Below are 22631 nucleotides of genomic sequence, written 5' to 3'. Positions count from 1 at the left end.
TGTCAGTGTTTAAGGAAAGTCTGCGCATCGGAGAAGATTAATATGGTTGATGTACCAAATGACCTCCTGTTCACAATCCGAAGGTATTCCCCGAAACTAGACTTCTTGATTGAATTGTGGAAGAAAACCTCACTCAATTTGACCTTGTATAGCCTTTCAAATCCCTACTTGAAGTTGCTGTTCTAAACCTGAGTTTTCTGCTGAAATCATCTTGGTCGATCATTTTGGTCGATACCATCGACCAAAAGCATCGACCAAAATGTCCCAGTCTGCCAAGTTAATGATTCCATGGAATATTCCTTTTCTATTTAATATGACCTCGAGCCTTGAGCCTTTTGCAATCATTTTTCTCACCTGGGAATGTGGGGAGAGCTTCCCAAAGCAGCTCCTTGGTTAGTGTGAAGGGCATCTCATCAAAGACACTTAGTTTATCATTGATTCTTGCCTTCATCTTCTACACTAAGGTAAGACTCTTCATTCCACTCTCTACCCTACCATTTTCTACTCCTTTCTATTGTCATCTTGCTGATGGGACATTTGGAATGGTGCTGCAACCTTGCAACCACCACTCCAAGTGCCTACTCATGCTCAATCCATGATTCCCTTAGCCATTCATTGATGCTAATGCTTATATCTCATGCCTAGCATATGTATTCCATGCTTTACCTATTAACATCATACCATTTGATATCAAACTGAGCTATAAAGTGTGTTATGTTCATGTTTAACATTGCCATATGATTCCAATCGAATTTCTATTAGTTCCTCTAGCTATTGCATGCTATTCCTCATCAATGCAATCAATTCCAACTCATGCCATGATGTTTATCACTTGAACTTGATAGCTCAAATTGGGGCTTTTTAATTAGACCATTGGATTGGGTTAATTCCTTGATTTATAGTGTCCTACTACTGTTGTTAAGTATGCCTCCAAGTTCCAGATTGATCCGAACACCGGAAGACTCATTTCGGACCAAAATCCCCAAAATCCACTATTCTGCCCGAGGACTATTTTGGTCGATCATTTTGGTCGATACCATCGACCAAAGTTGTTGCTGACAGCAACCTTGGTCGATTTTGACTCGAATGACATCCGATCTTCCCGACTTCTTTTCTAACTTATTATTGATGTTTGTTTAGGGCCTTAACACTTCTATTGGACTATTCTTGGTATTCTCAATTCATCATCAACTCATCCAAGGTAAGGATGGTTATATCTATAAACATATAAGTCACCAAATATTGAACTATGCTTTATTCAAAGAATGAAGTCCCTAAATTCTTTCAATCATTATGATACTGATACATATGTGTTGGAACAGTAATATTTAAATCTTTATACAATTGTTCCGTTACTCTATCATTTTGATTTGCTTATGTTTATAATGATTCGTTTCAATATCATGATTTGAGTACTATTATGAATATGCATTGGATGCATGAGAAATGATGAGATCTGATGTGTGATTGCTTACGTATGACTTGGGATTGGAGGGTGTTCTACTGACACTTCTGTCCTTGGGCATCGGAGGGAATAGTATGGGATATTCTCCGATGGTGCCTATCGACACTCTCCCGAGTTATTGGATGACATACATAGGAGTGTCTAGTGGTGTGGCTAGGTTCATCCTTGTCGTGTCAGACCCGAATCAGAAGGGCATTGAGACCGAACAACCCGTGGTAGTATATGGTTGGATGGGTGCTCTAGGCTAGTAGCCAATCCAGTAGGGGACATAAACCATGCTACGGATACCTGAAAGGGGCCATTTATTGGTAGGGTTGCATATGGATAGACTTGGGCTCACGGGCGCTCAAGACCGGTAACCAATCCGTGAGAGGACGTGAGAACTTCCTGTTTACTATATGTGGATGACCAATAGGGTTGATGAGTCCGAAATCCGGGATTTCGCTGACTCTAGTGTGAAGAATACCGGAAAGGATCGCCGGGGGCGAGGAATGGACGTATCTGAATCCGACTTGACCGACCGAGTAGATGACTTGCATTGGGCTAGGCTTTACTTGTGACATGCGCCGCACTTGACCAAATGGTGATGTGAGAGAGCGGTGACCGATTCCCCTTACCATGGTTTTTGATGACCTTACCGATCTTCCCCGGGCATTCCCAAGATATGGAAATGGGAGAGTGACTGACGACCCAGAGAAGTACGGTGCTATGACTTAAAGCATGTCTACCTTAGAGATCAGCATTCATAGAGTTAGGCTCATATCTGCATCATATGTTCCATATCACATTGCATTATTATATGTTCTGAATGTGTATGATTTCTAATTATGGAATAACTTCCTTGCTGAGTTCTTCGAACTCATTCCTTTTGTACAAATGTTTTAGATTACATTCCAGGTACCGAAGATTACGATGGCACCTCCTATGAGGCGGACTATGATTCCACATACTACCCTCCGGGTAGTGGCGTCGGTGAGGATTCGTATATTGGAGCCGAGGAGGATTATTATTCGCACTGGGGTTAGCCCCACGGTTGTGTGGGGAGCGGCGTGCTGGGTTTACTTCATCCGTCTCGTTGAGGAGACTACTATTAGTATAGAAGAAACCCTAGCATAGTGCCCCATTCCCCTGGTGTATTTGTGGAACCATTGGTCTTGTAACTAACTTATCTTTGAGTTTATCTTTTGACACTTAGACATGTATTTGACGTTATCACACTTCTTTTCCATTGTTCGAGAGAGTGGTTATCATACCTTCTCTCACCCTTATGATTATGCTTTAATGTTATTGCCTTCCGCACTCGATTTATTTAGTCTTATCTTATTCATGATATTTAGTATTAACTGTTTTTACCATTGATTATTCTTGTTCATGATTGTGTTACCGTGTATGTGGGAGGCATGGACCTCGGATCATTGATCCTTGGACTCGTGGATCACATCCCGGGTATTCCAAATGGGGTACCGGCTGGGTGGATGTGACAGATTGGTATCGAGCCCAAGATCAAGTGGAACCCCGACCACGAAACGGTGACGGAACATTCCGAGTCACGGATCCGGAAGTGACTCAAGTGCTCCTAGAAGTGAATAATAGATAACCTGGACTAGAAACCAAAATGTGGAAACATAACTTGACTCATGAATAAGACACAATAATATAGACAAAACAACTGAACTTCATTGATTTCATAGGGAAATTTTTACAAGTCTGAAAAAGGGAAATACATCCATAATGACATAAAAGAAAATTCCTAGTGATGTCTATGTAGGTGAACAACTCCTGCGCGATCCGTCCGATCCCTCCTAGATCTGAACTCCTCTTCCAGTCGTGCCAACCTCTCACTGAGGGTGCACATGTGTAACTCCATCCTCTCCTGCCGAGCCTCGATCCTCTCAAGAATAGAGTAAATCAACGACTGATGGGAAGCCACATCTGGAGCCTCAGAAGTCTTGTGTGATGGGCCTCCGACCTCAGTAAGTCGTGGAGCGGGAACCTCCTCATGCCTCGGAGCATCATCATGACCCTGATCATCACCCTCACTATGCTCATCATCGTTACCACCGTCATCATCATCAGTACTATCATCCTCTGAGTCGTCATCTCCTGATGCATCATCGATATCATCCTCATCCTCTGATCCGACTGCATCCTGGAGCCCCATCTTCCTGATCAACCATGCACAAATGGGCTCACCTAAATCTCGACCCTGAATCATAGGTGTATGCTCCAAGTCCACACCAAAGTACTCAAAGATACGAGTCAAGAGTCGACCGAAAGCCAAGTTCCTATCCCCAGGAAACTCGATCCGATCAATCATGACATTTTGCATGATGTATTGCGAACCGGAACCATTTGGTGGATCGTAACCGGAGATTCTCTAGGCTTGCTCCTTATTTTGCCCCTTCATTTCAGCCTAGAGGTGCTAGTCCCAATTTTAGCTCTGCCTCAAGCTATGGTGTCACATCCTCCCAGCCGGTACCCTAACTGGCATACCCAAGAGTGTGATCCACAGCCCAAAAGATTAAGTTTAGGAACGATCATATCCATTTCGCACAATAACATAATCGAAAGCAAGAACAAATCATAATGTTCAAGTAATTTATAATAAAAGTCAAGAAAGGGTCTCAAAAGGATCACTATGGAATATCAAAGTGCGGAATAACAAGATACCAAATCAAAAGACAACTGTAGAGCATAGCGGAAATATACCCTACAAACACATGCGGAAGGTAGATCGAAATCTAAATAAAGCTCTAAGCTAATACAAGTAGAGTAAAAGATAAGTCTAGAAGAATGTAAAGAAAACTATTCCACATCTTTAGTCAGCACTTCTTCTCCTTCAGTCTTCATCTTCTTCACCTTGCGCTTCCTTATATGGGCCGTCAAAGAAATCCAAACCTGTAGAGAAGTCTAACAATAGATTGTACAAAAAAAGGAATGAGTTTTGAAAGAAACTCAGCAAGGCAAGTTAATCCATAACAACATAAATAACATGTGGCAAAACATAACAAGATGCAATGCAATATGAAACAGATAATGTATGAATGCATCTAAACTCTATGTATGCTGGTCTCAATGGCAGACATGCTTTAAGTCATAGCACCGTACTTCTTTGGGAAGGTCCGCTCACACCCTCAACCATTTAAGATATCTTGGGTTCCCTCAACCATTTAAGATATCTTGGGTTCCCTCAACCATTTAAGATATCTTGGGCAGCCGGTTGGTAATGGGTCCTGCATCCCTCAGGACAAACCATGGCAGGGGGTTAAGTCAACACACTCTCTCACAACCATTTGGCATAAGTACCGGCGCATGTCAGGGAAAAGCCTAGCCCAATGCAAGTCATCTACTCAGTTACATCAACTCAGGTCCAGATACTTCCATTCCTCGTCCCTGACGATCCTTTCCGGTATCCTTTCCGCTAGAGTCCTAATAGTCCCTGACTACGGACTCATCAACCCTATTGGTTATCCACATATGGCAAAAGGGAGGCTCTCATGTCCCCTCACGGATCATTTCACCGATCTTGAGCGCCCATGAGCCCAAGTCTAGCCATATGCAACCCTCCAATAAATGGCCCCCACAATGTGATTCCCGTCCTCTCACGGGTTGGTTACCTGTCTTGAGCGCCCGTGAATCCCCATTGCTACCACGCGTCGTTCGGTCTCAATACCCTTCCGAATCGGGTCTGATATAACAGGGGTATATCCTAGCCAAACACTGCTAGACATCCCTAGGTATGACAACCATTGATTCGGGAAAGTGTCGATGGGCAACCCCGGAAACATCCCATACTATTTCCGATAATGTCCAAGGACAGAAGTGTCAAAAGGACACCTCCCAATCCCAAACCAAACTTAACCAAACACATTCTCAGATCAGTCATGTCATACACTACCAGTAGTTCATCATATAAAAGAGAATGTAAAAGCAAAATCAGATTAAGCAGTAATAAGTAATTCATATAACATGAATAATGAAAAAGATGATATAAACAAGTGCTATTGTTCCCACAGTAGGAGATCAGAATTAAAATACAACAACAGTAGGTAATCTCATAGTTTCATAAAGTAGAAACTAGAGAACAAGCAATCTATGTAGTTAAGGAATTAACTGTCCTTACCTTGATTATCGCCGAAGATAAGCCAAAGATCAAAGAGAGAGACACCAAACATGGCAAATAAACCCCTAACAAGCATAGATACAACATTAGGAAAGATACCTAAAAGATCAGAGAGCAAACGAATCAAACTAAGCGAAAATTGAAGCTACTGACTTCATTGGTCGATTGCCTTGGTCTACTGACCCAGTCGACCAAGCAGTCGACCAATCGAGTCAGTACGAAATAGTGAAAACTGATTTGGCCATAACTTCTTCGTTTGAAGTCGGATTGATCCGAAATTCGAAGGGGAACTTCCTAGGATGTATTAGAATCATATGGGAAGATAAAATCATCAAGTCATGGTAAAAATATGGGTTCTTGATCTAACCCAAGAAACTAGGGTTTCAACCTTTATGGCTCCCATGAAAAGGTTAGTGAGAATCAAGATTCACCCTAGGGAAAAAGAAACAAAGAATGTACAATCTGAAAAGGTGTTGGGAAGTTTCCAACAGATAAAAGAACATTAGGGTCTCATATATGGTTACCTCTCATGAGAGTTACCCATAATTAAATCTCACAAAAACAACCCAAGATAGATAAAGGAACATCTCATTAGTATTTCAAAATCAAGAATGGAATTAGGAAGGGTCTACCAATGAGAGAAAATAAGGTTCTCAATTAAAGTGAAAGGAAACAATTTCTAATCATACGATTAGGGATTTACTGACAAGGATCCGTGTATCCCACGGAAAGACTAGGGAGAATAAAGATTCACTCTAGGGCAAAGAATTTACAATCAAGAAAGATTTTGGGGAGGGTCCAATGAATTAACATAAATAAAAAGGGTTCCCAAATTGGTTAACCTCTCATGAGGGTTACCCAAGAATTTCCCCTCAAAATCTCTCCCTTTTGGCTAGGGTTGAGATCATGACGATGATCATAGATCTCAAAGGATGGAATGAGATCATGGAATAGATGGTTGCAAGATTGCAGCATCTTCTTCCTGATCTCAATCAAGAACAAGAACAAAGAAAGAATTATTAGAAATCCTAATTAGGTTAAACATGGATCATGAAGAAAATATAGTATGGTTAAGGATAAATAACTAGGATATGAAAGGTTACAGATCTAGTAAGGAAAACACATTGATTGGATGTTAACAATATCAAACTAAGGGTTCTTGGTTTGATCCAAGAAGTTAGGGTTTCACCTTTTTTTTTGGCTCGCAGGAAAAGGTTGAGATCGTAGGAGGGAGGGAATTGATGATAGACCAATTACAACAAGAAGAATTAAAGAATATTGAATTTAGACCAACCCCTCCACATTACCCATGAGGTTTCCCTCATATGGGGGGTTACCAAAAAGGTTCTATGATGACCACACAAAGTTAGGGTTTCAAGGGTTAGGGTTTCCAGATTAGGGTTTCAAGAATTCAATTGGCTGGGGTTGAGATCATGATGATGATCATAGATCTCAAGGAACAAGATGAGATCATGGAGTGGATGGTTGCAAGAGTGCATCATCTTCTTCCTGATCTCAGCCAAGAACAGATTAAAGAAAGAAAATCAGAGATGGAGAAGAAAGAAAAGAGAGTAGACATACCTTTGCTGCAGGAGGATGAAGATTTCTTCAAGTCTTGTGAGAGATCACCAAGGAATGCAAGGGAATTGATTAGATTAGGGTTCTAACTCATTCCAGAGGCTTAGGAGGCATAGGAGGCGAAGTAATCCCGAGATTTGGACTTAAATAGAGGAGACAGGACCAAATTGGTAAATTCAGAACCAATTGGTCGATTGGATTGGTCTACTAGTCCAGTCGACCAATGAGTCGACCAATCAGGACAGCAAGGTTCAAACAGGGATTCCGAAGGCTATACAAGGTCAAATTGGGTGGGTTTTCTTCTACAAGTCAATAAAGAAGTATAGTTTTCAGAAATACTTTCAGATCAAGCATGGGAGTTCATTAGGTCCACAAAATAGGCTCACCTTCTTTGATGTGCAAGCAGGATTTGCCAAACATAGTTCAGCAACTTCGGACAGGGATTTGGAGGGTTATATGGGGTCAAATTGAGTGGGGTTTTCTCCTACAAGTCCATCAAGAAGTCTAGTTTCGGGAAATATATTTAGATTGGGAACAGGAGTTCATTAGGTATTTCAACTAATTCACCCCTCTTCAGTGCGCAGATTCAAAACTAACACTGACAATGCTCTCAAGTGAGGGGCATCATCGACAATGTCCATGGGCTTGGGTTCCGACACCAAATCATCAACCAAAAGGGTCTACAAGAAACAAGCTAAGATCAAATCAAGGTCCAACTTTAAGGTGTAACATTTAAACTAACCCTTCTTTACCCAAAACAGATAGGGTGCCCTAGCTAGGTTTAAGCTGGATTTCACATATGGTTCTAGCAGTGGACTGGTGCGTCCTGTTGCAGGTAATCATGGTACTGGACCGATCTATGCTAACCCCCGTCCAGTGGTTAATAACCAAAGACCTGCATATCCTTCTTCAGCAGTTCATGTTGGTAGTAGGGATTTGACTTGCTTTAATTGTGGGAAGCCGGGTCATTATTTCCGTAACTGCATTGAGAAGCCGAATCCCCAGATGTCAGCTTTGAAGCCTGCCTCGAATGTTCCCTCTAGGAAAGTGTTCAATGTTGTTGGTTTAAAATCTGAGATAGATCACGATGTTGTGACAGGTATTGTTCCAGTATCATCTACCTCTGCTTTCATATTATTTGATACTGGTGCATCTCATTCATTCATTGCATCTTCATTTGTGAGTCGTATTCCTGTTACACTTGCGAAGTTGGAAAGAGGACTTGTTATTAGTACTCCTACCAGATTTGTGGTTAGATTAGATGAAGTGGTTGAGTCTTGTCTAGTTGATATTGCTATTAGAATCTTGGAAGCCCGGTTGATCAAGTTGGATATGTTTGATTTTGATGTGATACTTGGAATGGATTGGTTGTCTAAGTATGGCACAGTTATCCTTTGTTCTGAAAGGAAAGTACTGTTTCATCCCAAGGATGATAGTCCGTTTGAGTATCAAGGAAATCAAGGGAAGTTGAGCAAAGAAGGTTGTGGCTGCGACTGTGAAAGTCAGGCAATGGACCAAAGATGTTGGACTTCTTTCCTCTTTTGTGGATGTCTTGGAAGATGTGAAACAATTGTCTGATATTGAAGTTGTCAAGGACTTTCCTAATGTTTTCCCTGATGATTTGTCTGGTTTGCCCCCAGAGAGGGAGTTAGAGTTTTCAATAGATCTAATTCCTGGAGCAGCCCCTGTTTCGAAAGCTCCGTATTGGATGTCTTCGACTGAGTTGAAAGAACTTCAGAATAAGTTGAATGATTTGACAAGAAAAGGGTTTATCCAACCCAGTGTTTCGCCTTGGGGAGCCCCGGTATTGTTCGTGAAGAAGAAGGATGGTAGTATGCAAATGTGCATAGACTATCGGGAATTGAACAAGTTGACGATCAAAAATAAATATCCTCTTTCTAGGATTGATGACTTGTTTGATCAGTTGAAAGGTACCGCTATTTTCTCGAAGATCGATCTGAGATCTGGGTATCATCAGTTAAGAGTGAAGTCCAGTGATGTCTACAGGACTACATTTAGGACTAGATATGGGCATTACGAATTCTGAGTCATGCCTTTTGGTCTTACTAATGCACTAGCAGCATTCATGGATCTGATGAACCGAGTATTTCAGGATGTTTTGGATAAATTTTTTCATTGTGTTCATTGATGACATTCTGATTTATTCAAAGAGCGAGGAAGAGCATGTTGAGTGCTTGAGTTTTGCCCTACAGCGTTTAAGAGAGAAAAAGTTGTTTGCCAAGTTCAGTAAATGTGAGTTTTGGTTACCTAAAGTTATGTTCTTAGGTCACATTGTTTCTGCTGACGGTATTAAGGTTGACCCTGCAAAGGTTCAAGTTGTAGCCGATTGGGACAGACCTGAATCAATCACCGAGATTCAAAGTTTTTTTGGTATGGCTGGTTATTATAGGGGATTCATTGAGAATTTTTCTAGATTATTAGCTCCTATGACAAAGCTTACCAGAAAAGGAATCAAGTTTGAGTGGAACGAAGCCTGTGAAGAGAGTTTTCAAGAACTCAAAAAGAGGTTGACTAACACTCCGGTGTTGACGATGCCAGATGACTCCGGAGGTTTGACAGTGTATACTGATGCCTCTAAAGTTGGTTTAGGTTGTGTTCTGATGCAGCATGGGAAGGTTGTAGCTTATGCATCTAGGCAGTTGAAGAACTACAAGCATAACTATCCTACTCATGATTTGGATTTGGCAGCTATAGTTTTTTCTCTGAAGATTTAGCGTCACTATCTGTATGGTGAAAAGATATGTATTTTCACTGACCACAAGAGTCTTAAGTATTTCTTTACTCAAAAGGAGTTGAATATGAGACAACGAATATGGCTGGAACTAGTGAAGGACTATGATTGTGATATTCAGTATCATCCAGGAAAAGCTAATGTGGTTGCTGATGCTTTAAGTGGAAAGAGCAATCGAGAAAGTGTACATCTGGCATCTCTCAGTAAGCCCTTATTGTTCTCCATTGTCAGATTCGGACTTGAGATTATGTCAGAAGGTTTCGTTGCTATTTTGGCAACTATGTCAGTTCGACCAAGTTTGAGGGACCGAATTGTTGCTTTGCAGTCGACTGATCCGGAATTGAAGAAGAAGATTGACCTGATCACTTCAAAGACTAAGGAAGTAGAAGAATTCTCCCTAGCCTTTGATGGTGCTCTTGTTTTCAGAGAAAGAGTTTGTGTTCCTGCTGTAGAAGACCTCAAAAAAGAAATCTTGACTGATGCTCATCAGTCCATCTTTACTATCCATCCCGGAAGTGTGAAGATGTAACAGGATACGAAAGGGTATTTTTGGTGGTCTGTTATGAAGAATGATGTGGAAGACTTCATTGCTAAGTGTGGAACTTGTCAACGTGTGAAAGCTGTCAGGCAGCCTTCGTCTGGCCTTCTACAACCTCTTCCAGTGCCCAGTTGGAAGTGGGAAGACATTGCTATGGATTTTGTCACAGGTCTACCCCGAACTAACAAAGGGAATGACTCAGTGTGGGTGTTAGTGGACCGACTGACCAAATCGGCTCACTTCATTCCGATGAATATTACCTATACTATGGATAAGTTGGGCCGACTCTATGTTGATAATGTGGTGAGGCTGCATGGTGTTCCTGTTAGTATTGTGTCAGATAGAGACCCGAGGTTTACCTCGCATTTCTAGAATAGTCTGCAAAAAGCCCTGGGTACTCAGCTGAATTTAAGTACTGCTCATCATCCTCAGATCGATGGACAATCCGAAAGGACCATACAAATTTTGGAAGATATGCTTCGATCGTGTGTCATTGATATGAGTGGTAACTGGGATGATCACCTAGCCTTGGTGGAATTTGCTTACAATAACAGTTATCAGTCTTCTATTGGAATGGCCTCGTTTAAATCTTCGTATGGAAAGACTTGTAGAACTCCTCTGTATTGGGATGAAGTTGGGGAAAGGCGTGTTCTTGGCCTTGATCTAATTGAAACCACTGGTAACATGGTGGATATGATTAGAGAAATGATCAAAACTGCCCAGTCTTGACAGAAGTCTTATGCGGATAAAAGAAGATCAGATCTTGAGTTTCAAGTTGGTGAGCGTGCGTTTTTGAAAGTTTCGCCGATGAAGGGAGTCATGCGTTTCAATATCAAAGGAAAGCTCAGCCCTAGGTATATTGGTCCCTTTGACATTATTGAAAAGGTTGGACCAATAGCTTATCAGTTGGCTCGCCTCCGTCTCTTCGCTGGTGTGCATGATGTTCTCTATGTATCTATGCTAAGGCAGTGCTTAGCTAGCGCAGAGCAGTTGCTCTAGCATGAACCGTAAGGTTTTAGTGCGGATTTGATGTATGATGAAGAACCGGTTGAGATTTTTGACCGGAAGGATAAGTAGTTGAGAAACCGGTCTATACCTTTGGTGAAGATCAGATGGAAGAATCATTCATTTGAGGAAGCATCTTGGGAAAAAGAAGATGAGATGCGGACCAAGTATCCTCATCTTTTCGGACTTTCAGGTACGTTGTAATTTCAGGGATGAGATTTCTTTTAAGGAGGGAGGGATGTCACAACCCCCATATTTCTAACCTGGGATCCGTATTGCAGGTCCGAGAACCCAAAGGTCTAGCTGGGTAAATTTGTGTAGTGTCCGAATAGAAGTCCATGATCCATACCCTGAACCCATGGATCTGGATTCTCTTGATGAAGAGCCTGCCTTGCTTGGTAGCTGGACTTCTGGAAGGCAAGTGATGTCTGGAGATGTCCGGAATGAAGGTTAGACCTCCCCCATGTGTTTATTAGGGTTAGGTTGTACTTGGACATCAACCCCCTGAGCAAAGCACCCTTGTATAGCAATATACAGGGGGCGGTTGCTAGTGGCGGTTGATTAGACCAAGCAACTGCCCCAAGCAACCTCTTGGTCTTGGTTGCAACCCTCATCTATTTTACAAATATTATATTCGGGATTGTTGTTTTTGGTGGTTAAGCGGCTATGGAGACGTGCTAGAAGGTGATCTGAAGTGCTGTTAGTGTTCCAGAAGCTTCTACTGTCTTTTCTAGCTAATCTAGTTGAGGTAAGTGGTTCCATGTTCACTCATACAACACCATTGGCTATGATTAAAGTAAATTAGTGTTCCTCTTTGGTTGTTTATGATATTTCTATTACAGTACCAACCTTTTTAATTATCTTGATAAGATCAGATCCGGAAAACAAAACCCTGCTTTCGTGAAAAGGGCTGATCTAATCAAGAGGAAGATTCTGAGTAACCAATTTGGTGTCAATTGTTAGGTTTAGTATCACCCTTGGTTATGGGAGTGATAGATTTGAAATTCAGACTATGATCATCCAAAAATCGGATTGAAAATGGATGATCAGAAGCCTGAGTTTCAGATTGAAACTCTCTGTTTTTGGGGCGGTCACCAGTGGCAGTCGCTTAGCCTAAGCGACTGGCCCAAGCGACCGGCTGGTTTCCAGTGACCAAATGACTTTTGGATTTGGTCCGATTTGATTCATTCGACTTACATATTATTGTAACCCTGTTTATAGGTGTCCTCTGTTTCAAGTAAAAGTTTTATAATTGTTTCTGGTTTGCAATCTAGAGGAATTCTACTTATTTACATGTAAGGACATACAATCCTATCTTTATGTAATGACTTGAACATGCTAGTCCAGTGTCTTTCATTAATGTTCTTTCATTCTATATGATGTTGTAACCATGATTAACTTGTTGGTCTTATTATATGCTTGTTGTTTGTATTGTCTTTACATATACTTTGTCAATTATGAATATGATATGATGATGGTTGATGGTTTGTGGTTATGATGGAAAGGGTATTCCATTGGGATATCTTTGCTTGAGATATCAGAGGGCTGTGGTATGGGACACATGCTCGCTGATGTCTCCAGCACTGTCATAACTACTTGATGACATACTAGGTAGAGTTTAGAGTTGCATGGCTAGGTACCCCCACATGCTACTACCCTTTAGGTAGGGGAATTGAAGTCGGATGACCCGTGACGACAGTGATGTGAATTTGGTCCACTGTTGGTCATACAAATGGTAGGGTTGCATATGTTAGGGTTGGGCTCAGGACGTCCAAGGAACGAACCGGGTGTCGTGAGGAGTCATGAGAGCATTCCGCCCCAACAATATGTGGATGACTATAGGGTTATGGAATGGAGTCCAATAGCGGTAACTAGTCCATGAGGGTTCGCATTCCTAGGTTGCGAAGGATACTGAACCGAGTTGGTTGGTGCCATAGGGGATGTATCTAGACTTCATGTAGTATGTTATCATTATGACTTGCATTGGATTAGAACCTCGACATGCGGCAATACTCATGCCAATGGTCGTGGTGAGAGACTATTGACTTAACCCCAACCATGGTTTGAGAGCCAGGTGTGGACTTTCCATTTTACCCAGGATCCCTACAGAGGTAACCAGTCCTTGCTGGATTAGAGTGACTAGACCTACCCAGAGGAGAGCTGGTGTATATCTTAAAGCATGTCAACTGTTACAAACTTGCACAGTTAGATCTTAGCGGTATTCATACTTTGCACATCATACATATCATATATGCATTTCTGATGGTTTGACATATGGATGGGAATTATTATTGTTCTTACTGAGTTCTGCAGAACTCATTCCTTTATTTGGCTATGTTATATTAGCCTGTACAGATGGAGGAAATGCGCCGGAGGATGGATTGGTTTCCTATGAAGGAACCTTCTCGTATGAAGAAGATGTGGCACCGGCAATGGGAAATGGAGATAGCCTGTGCGGGAGCTCCTGTAAGTGCATGGAATGCGCTTATAGCACCCATTGATGGGTGGAGGAGACAGGTTGCCAGGCAGTTTGCTCATCAAATGGAGAAGAATTGGAGGACCCCTTTTCTAGAAATACATGAGAAACATTATCTAGCTTTAGAGAAAGAAACTGGAAAGAAAATCATATAATTCTTTTTGATTGCTTTTGCTGAACTTATATTCTTTTTTATCATTTATTCTTTCCTTGATTATTTTATCGGAGTATTTGGACTCCTGTAATCCTTTTATTGAATTACTGAACTTATTCTTGCTCATGATTGTCTTTACTTGCATTTGTTATTATTGATTGACTAAAATCGTGGATCCTGTGATGGATCACTCCTACAGGTTATCGAGCGGGTAACTGAGACCGGCGGGTGGGGTGTGACAATAGATATTCAAATAAAACAACCAATTAATCTCATTAAAATATAAAGAATTTAATATAATATTAATGCAATTGAGCGACCTATCACCGCCCGACCGCCGTATATTGGACTACCATTCTGTAACCTTGTGGTCATCTACATATGCTAGGGTGGATGCCTCTCATGTCCCCTCACGATGCTCAAGCTGTCTTTTGGGAGCCCACGAGCCCCACCCAAACACATACCTCTATACTACTACATGATAATCATGGGCCTATTTGATGCATAGAGGACCCCTATCCACCGTTATCATAGCAGGTCACTCAGCTAAATACCCATGCCAAAATGCTCGTAGCACTCAAAGGGTTTCTAACTGATGCATCTAGACACACACACCGACTATAAAAAGTGATGGGGGCATTAGAAGACAGTGTCCCATATCACAACCCCGATAACCCTGAGCTAGGAGCACCAAGCCATGTAATCCCCAATTCACAGTCATACAAAACAACAATCTTCATTGAAATGAAATAATCGACCACATAATCACATTGCAGTCACATTCATCACTTGATTGGAACAATAATAAAGCTAGCAAGAATACCAATCTGAAGCAAATTGCGCAAAGTCTCACACATAACATAAATAATAATCGACATTCAAAGTTATAAGAATTACATACTATGCAATTACATAATGTGTGAAATGTTACCCTCACCTGGTAATAGAGATTTTAAAGCGTAAAGTCCAACAATTTCACACAAGTAATGAATATTCAAGAACCCAATTAACCTAGCAAAATAAATGGATTAAATTAGATTTAATTTGGTATTCAAATTAAACAAAATTCAAAGGGTTGAGTGGGTACCAACTCAGCTAAACTAGGCTGGTTCACTCATCCCAAATGGGTTGGTCAACTTGTCCGGTTGACTAGGCCGAAAACGCTCGGTTTCGCACTTGATTCAACATAGTCATATAAAAGGGTCTCATGAATCCCTCTAGGGAGTAGGAAAACCCTTCCTCTCAACCTAGACTCACTGATTTCGTGATTTCAACAATATACCATAAAAAATCACAAAAATGAGCTTGAAATGGGTGAGTAGAGATCAGTCTTACCTCTACAGACAATTACCCTTTGAATTCGCAAATCAGTGTCATCAATTGAGTGGAATCACAAGCCAAAATATCCTTTCCTTCTTCCTTTTTCTCCTCTCCCACTAATTCTCTCTCCATCAAATTCCAAATTCACGAATTTGAGTCAATTGGGAAAGTTAAAAAACATTAAAGGGGTGAAATGACCATTTTGCCCTTCATTGTTAAAGGACAAGTCGGATGGATGGTCCAACCACTCCTATCCGACCAGTCCTGTATTTCCTCATACAAGGGCCAATTGCGATGGGCTTCAGAGGATAGGTACCTTACAAGATTGCCCACTCAATGGTATACTTTACCTTGAAATTGAACTCTTCTTGTACAGTTATCTGAGCATGCCAAAATCTCACTTTTATGCCTTCAGGAGTAATTTTCTCTATCATCTTGAAATCAAGTAGGGTGGCCGGGTCTTTCTCTCGATCATCCAAGTCCATAAGTTCGATTTCCAAACTTTCATGTTCAACTTGAATGGTCCAAAGTTGACCTCTTCCTGAACTTTGGGTACGCAGACCTGAAATGCCGAGTTATCGGGTTAGGATTTAAGGGGATTTCACATTGTGTTTGATATAACTTACTTTTTGATCACATGCTTCATAGTTCTATTTGTTTATTTGGGGTCCAACTATGGTGAAATCTATGAAAAACCAAATCAATTGGTTAGATCTCTGAAGGACTGATTGGAGTAAATCTTGTCTCAAGTATAATCAGAGTTGCTCGAGTAAAAGAATGGATAGATGTTCCCCAATTAGATGCTTGTAAATTTACAACTGAATAGGAAAATGCCTTACTCTACTATCTCAAATGGTTTTACTTATGGCATTGGAAAAAACATGACGGCTCAGAATTTCTAACAATATTTAGCTAGAGAGATTGATATTTATTTTCAATCTAAAAAATTGCAGAGTTTTCCTAGTCCTATTCGTCCACCCAAAAATAGTTGGATTACTTACAATTATTCAGTTAGTTACTTCAAACATATATTCTTCAAACTTTGATTTGATCACATATATTAGAATTAAATTAATATGAATGGAATTATACATGGAATGAGTATTGGCGACATGTAGACTAAACCAATAGTAATTTACCAATATCCCCTTGTAAGGTTTTTCTCTTAGAATGGAAGACATGCATGACATGATATTTCAATTAATCTTGTATAAGTCTATTTTAATTTCAAATGAAAATCTCCCCCTTATTTCTGTTTTTTCACACATAGTTATTACTTTTACATATTGATGATCTAAAAAATAGGATTAGATGTATTGATAAGCATAAATTAAAATCTCTTAAATGAACAAAAAAAAAAAATTCATAAAACTTGAGGCAGTTGCAATAGAAGTCTAATTGATATGGTGTCGGTACCATGATGCTTCTTGTCATCTTTGTCTTGGATATGGTGTTTAAGCTGGTTGGAATTGATCTCAAAACAATTTTCTAAAATAATATTTGGCTACCATGATTTTGTCAACTAATTGACTACCTTAATTATAACAATTAGATTCATATTGAATCTATAGGCAAATCTAAAAAATCTTGAACCTTTGTTAGTGTTAGCCATATTGTAGATATAATCAAGGGGATAAATAATTAAGAGAAGAATTGGAAAGACATGTAAATAGAACCTGAACCAAAAGAAGAAGAATAAAGGAAAACCCTCGAGGCGTGTCAGACGCTTTCCTTATAACAGATTCGTCCCCTCCGGAGTGTGCTTGAGAATTCAACGGACATCTATCTCCCAAGATATAATGACGAACAACGATATACTTAGCACAAAGTAGGCCGCTACAGCGAACTTGATATGTTCCTTCCTTCTATTATCGTAAACTTCAAATTGATAAACTTCTCAAAACATTGACAAAACTCACAAAATATTAAGAAGGTTCTCAAAGCACTCTTAGCACAATTCTTAAATCAAAAGAAAGAAAAAACCAAAAAAGACATTTCTTCATCAAGGGGGGATCCCAATTTATAGTGTAGGTGGTTGGTACAATGAACATACCATATTGCCATCAATGTCTCATTGACAAGCTTGAGAAAACGAAAAGTCCTTGTCATTTACAACCAAACTTGGAAACAAAGAGTTTCGGTTCTTAATGAATAAAGTTTTGGAAATGAAGAGCTTTGGTCATTTATAACCAATCTAGGGAAATGAAAATCCCAAAACCCTCCATTCATGAACAATGCTTGGGAAATCAAAAGCCCAAATGTTTATTAAATTCTATGCATAACCATCCTTGGGATTTGAAACTCCCAATCAACCATAATTATTTAATGCATTTATTTCCACAAAACTCGTCTTAATGAGCGATTTTCATTCCACTTATGTTCATTTTCCAACAGTTAGTTCATAAGTACACCCCTAAAGTTGACACTTTGCTACAATCACACATTCTTAGGTTGTTCACCCATATGATAACAATTTTTAAAGCTTTGAACACAAGAAGATAACGGGAAAACAATAGGATTAAGAAAAAATCGGCTTTTAATAATTCTACAGATTGAAGTCCCTAGAAAACCCGTTGTTTTTCTTGTATTAGGGGGGGGAAAAAAAAGATGATAATTAATATTTAACAAATGTATCAATTAACAAAGGCATTGCTATCAAATGATAACCACCCTTTAGGAGAAGTAACAAACCTTTGCTTGGTCATGTTCTTAATTTCTTTCAGCTCCTTTTCATAGATAGAAACCTTTAAATATTGATAACAATAAATTTATTAGAGCCAAAAAGACTAAAAAAAAAACTTAAATGTGTTTTACTAAAACACACTGAAAAATATGTTATAGTGGTTGGACCACACTTCTTCAAAGCTGCTCAGTAATAATACATTCTTGCTACTTTATCTTCTTTATAAAATCATTTGCAAATAAAGAGAACAAAGCATTGAACTCAATTGAGAATCTAACTAATTATTTGAAAGACTAAAATTGTTTAGAGAACTTGAATGCCAAGAAAAAGAGAAAACAATGATGATCTACCCATATGAAAGGCCATCAAATCAACACTCAAATTCTCTAAACCTCATCTGGAATCAAAAGTTAAACCATGAAGGACATATACATGTTGTTTTGTCCACCAAAGGTTTGGCATGTTGTTATACTCTCTCTTCTTACCATTCCAAATGCTCATTCTTCAGAATTTCTCAAAATTCAAATTAATTGTATCGTTGTTAATGGATGAGAAGATTAAAAGCAGATATGATTCCTCTTAACATTGGAATCCTCGCTCATATAATTCAAGACTTGATGGCCAATTGAATCCATTAAATTATGGAAAGGAATCAAATGTGAATCTAAGTAAGAATATAATAACTAAATTATTTTAAGAATTTTATATGCCAAGAGAAAGAGAAAACCAATAATGATCTCTTCCTATGAAAAAACTACAATGCCAAACCAAAATCATGTTCAAAGATTTCATGTAGAACAAAAAAGTAAACCATGAATAGTTGAATAGTGTATTGATACGGAGAGATTATGATCAGACCGGGTTCATACCTGGTCCGACCCTCGACCCCGGTCGAGACGGAGAGAACCGACTCGCTCCTGAGCGAACCGGATCTAGAAGATGGCTTGCTGAAGAAGAAAGCTTATTCGGCTGCAAGCGTGCCCTAATCCTACTTATGGATTAGGGTAATTACCCTAATGATGGCAGACTCGAATTGATGGCTGCGGATAATCATTACCGAAGGGATAACCATCACATAACCTAAAGGTTATCTCAGGAGTCCTCTACTAGTCCAAACTAGTAGAAGTCTATTGCTCAACGGATCTAACAGTTAAGATCCAACGACTACCCGAAGAAGGCTCAAGTGCATCCAACGAAGGAGATTCGAAGGTACACTCTATACAAACCTCACTACCATACAAGGTGAGGGGATCGAAAAGAATACTATACGAGACTCGGGTTCGAGATACACATGCGATAGACCAAAACTATCGGCGATCTGCTATCTAGATCACCTTTCCCAGTTCTTCATTCCTTAGCTCTGTGCTTCTAGCAGAGCCGTTTGTGATTAAGTTCATCAACTGACTTAGCCTTCGGAGGTGGACTCCCGACCCCAGCGGTCGGGCCACATCTGACGCTTTCGTTTTACAGGTCATCACGAGGAGATCTAAGGGCTGAGCAGATTTTGGACGCATCAATTGGCGCCGTCTGTGGGAAACAACTTGAAAACCCATGGTGACTAGATCAACATCCGCAGCAGCCGCTGCACAACGCAATTCCGGTGTTCAGATTCCTGGAGTGAATAATCCAGATATTCCCCAGGAAAGCCAAAATCCAATCGAGGTAGATGGTGGCCGGGGAGGACGTAATCCTCCTCCGATACACTCCAAGATCAATTGGATCAGGTAAAGATTCAACTCTTGGAGGTGATCCAAGCACTCTGCATGCTCACCAGACGAGTGGTTTTACCACAAGAACCACGATCGGTAGCGATTCGGGGAGACGTGCATTTCCACGTGACCAGAGATTGGCTGAAGACCGGAATATCGATCAGAATTTTCGTGAAGGAGACCGAGGACTTAGGAGGATTGATGATCAACCAAGGCGAGACGATCGGTTCGACAGACCGCAAGAGAGTACAACTGATTCAAATACAAGGTTGGATACGGGGGTAAGAACTCACTCACCTTTGTCGGAAGAACCGTTCGTGATGATCGAGCGATTCGCGATGAGCGGAATGCTCGGGAAGGACGGGCTGTTCGTGATGATCGAGTAGCACGGGATGATCGTGTTAGTCGAGGTCGTGATCATATTGCTGAAGATCACCCGACCCAGATTGGTCATGAATTGGCCAACATCAATGAGAAATTAGGGCAGTTGGCTAAGGGAAGAATAACTAAGGATATTTACTCAGTCATTTGGAAGACTCCCTTTGCCGAGCCAATTGCGGGATATCAGTTTCCCCGTAACTTCCGTTTGCCTACCTTTTCAACATTCGATGGCTCAGGAGATCCAACGGCTCACATCGGATATTACCAACGAGACCATGGCGATTTCGGGTAATTCGATGAAATTTTATGCGGGGTTTTGGTTCATCTCTCTTTGGAGCGAGCACAAAAGTGGTTTTTGAACCTCCCCTCGGAAGGATCGTAAACTTTGACGAATTGGCGCGCCAATTCATAGGGCGATTCGGAGTGGAATACGAGGTCAAGAAAACGGAAGAAACCTTGTTTACTATCAAACAAGGAAAGAACGAATCAATCAGAGAGTTTCTGAAAAGATTCAACAAAGTGACGATGGAGATAGAAAATTTGGATGAACAAGTAGCCAAAACGGCTCTATTCACGGGACTCACTAATCGGAAACTCCTGGAGTTATTACTACGGGATATGCACTGCTACTTATCTTTGAGTTGGTACGAGAGATGCCGGAAGCGGCTGAAGTCATGGAGATTCTAGATGCGCACCAAGGAGATAATAAAGTCTTCAATAAGGAACAGAAGGCTCTGACGAAGCGAAGCCAAAGAAAAATGTCCGTGATCGGGTTGGAAAATCTCGGGCTTGGCGCCAAAGGTCCCCGGTAAAAGTGAGTACACTCCATTGAATGCTCCTCGGGCTGATATTTTAAATATCCTCAAAAGAAAAAATATTTTAAAGTGGCCGCCTAAAATTCTTTTGAAACCCGGAGAGAAACGGGATCGAGAAAAGTATTGCCGATTCCACAAGGACTATGGTCATTATACTAATGACTGTCATCATCCGAAGGCGAGATATTGAGAGATTAATATCTCAGGGACATATCTCCAGTTTCGTTAGCAGAAGAAGGGAGGAGCCACGTGAGCCACGTGCGGCTGCTCCTAAAAGGGACCGTTCGGTTAGTTCGGAACGATCAAGGGAGGCCCCAAAGTCTAAGAAGGGCAAGGAGGTGATTGAAGCTACTCGGTCACCAATCCTTACCATCTTCGGGGGGACCAGAGCCCGAATCACTCCGGAGTCTGAAAACAAAATCCAAATTTGTTGGAACCGGAGAGACGCAGAAGCGGAAGAAGCTGAATGGTGAAGATTCTATCACCTTTAGAGAGGAGGACGAAAGAGATGTTTGTTTACCTCATGATGATGCTATAGTCATCAAGGTAGAGATTGCACGACGGGAAGTGCATAGAGTTTTGATTGATACGAGCTGCAGGTGACCTAATTTCTTACAAAGTGTATCAAAAATTGAAGGTGGATCGGGACTTGATGAAACCTTCATCCACACATCTATATGGTTTTGCGGGGTCATCTGCGGTGGCGGAAGGATCGGTCCAGATGGATTTATCCATTGGAAGTTTTCCTAAGGAAACAACCGTCCGAATCAATTTTTTGGTGGTTCGGGAACTGCCAGCTTATAATATGATCCTCGGGCGACCATCTTTATCCAAGATAGGTGCTATTGTTTCGACAAAGCACATGAAGATAAAATTCCCGACTGATATGGGAATTGGTCAAGTCTCCTCGACCCAGAAGATCTCTCGGCGGTGTTACGTTGCCTATTTAAAAGACAAGGAGGGCCCGAGGAAGGTAACTGCCCTGCCTATAGAAGTTCGAGATGATCGGGAAGAGACAGAGATGCAAAGACCCGAACCAGTGGAGAAGCTGGAGCAAATCCAGCTGTGTACCGAGGATGAGAAAAAAATTACTTATATCGGGTCCGAAGCATGTGGAAGAATTTAAAGATGAGTTGAAGTTATTTCTTCAACGAGAATAAAGATGTATTTGCATGGTCTGCTGAGGACATGCCGGAATCGATCGGGCCATTGCAGAGCACAAACTCGGATAGATCCTAAGGCGAAACCGGTGATACGAGAAAGAAGAAATTTCTCCATTGAAAAATATGAAGCCGTTCGAAACGAAGTTGAAAAACTTAAGAATTCTGGTTTCGTAGAACCAATTGAGTGCCCAACTTGGTTGGCCAACGTGGTAATGGTAAAAAAGGCGAATGGGAAGTGGAGGATATGTACAGACTACATAGATCTTAACAAAGCTTGCCCAAAAGATTGCTACCCGTTGCCTCGGATTGACCTCTTGATAGATGCGATTGCAGGATATGAAACTTTAAGTTTCATGGATGCCTACTCGGGTATAATCGGATCCTTATGAATAAGGAGGATGAGAAGTATACGGCTTTCATGACTGATTGTGAAAGCTATTATTACAAGGTCATGCCTTTTGGCCTGAAG

This window comes from Hakea prostrata, chromosome 9, assembly GCF_041222555.1.
Source record: "Hakea prostrata isolate BN-2017 chromosome 9, UWA_Hpros_2, whole genome shotgun sequence".
Classification (NCBI taxonomy): Eukaryota; Viridiplantae; Streptophyta; class Magnoliopsida; order Proteales; family Proteaceae; genus Hakea; species Hakea prostrata.
This window is presented reverse-complemented; position numbering follows the sequence as displayed.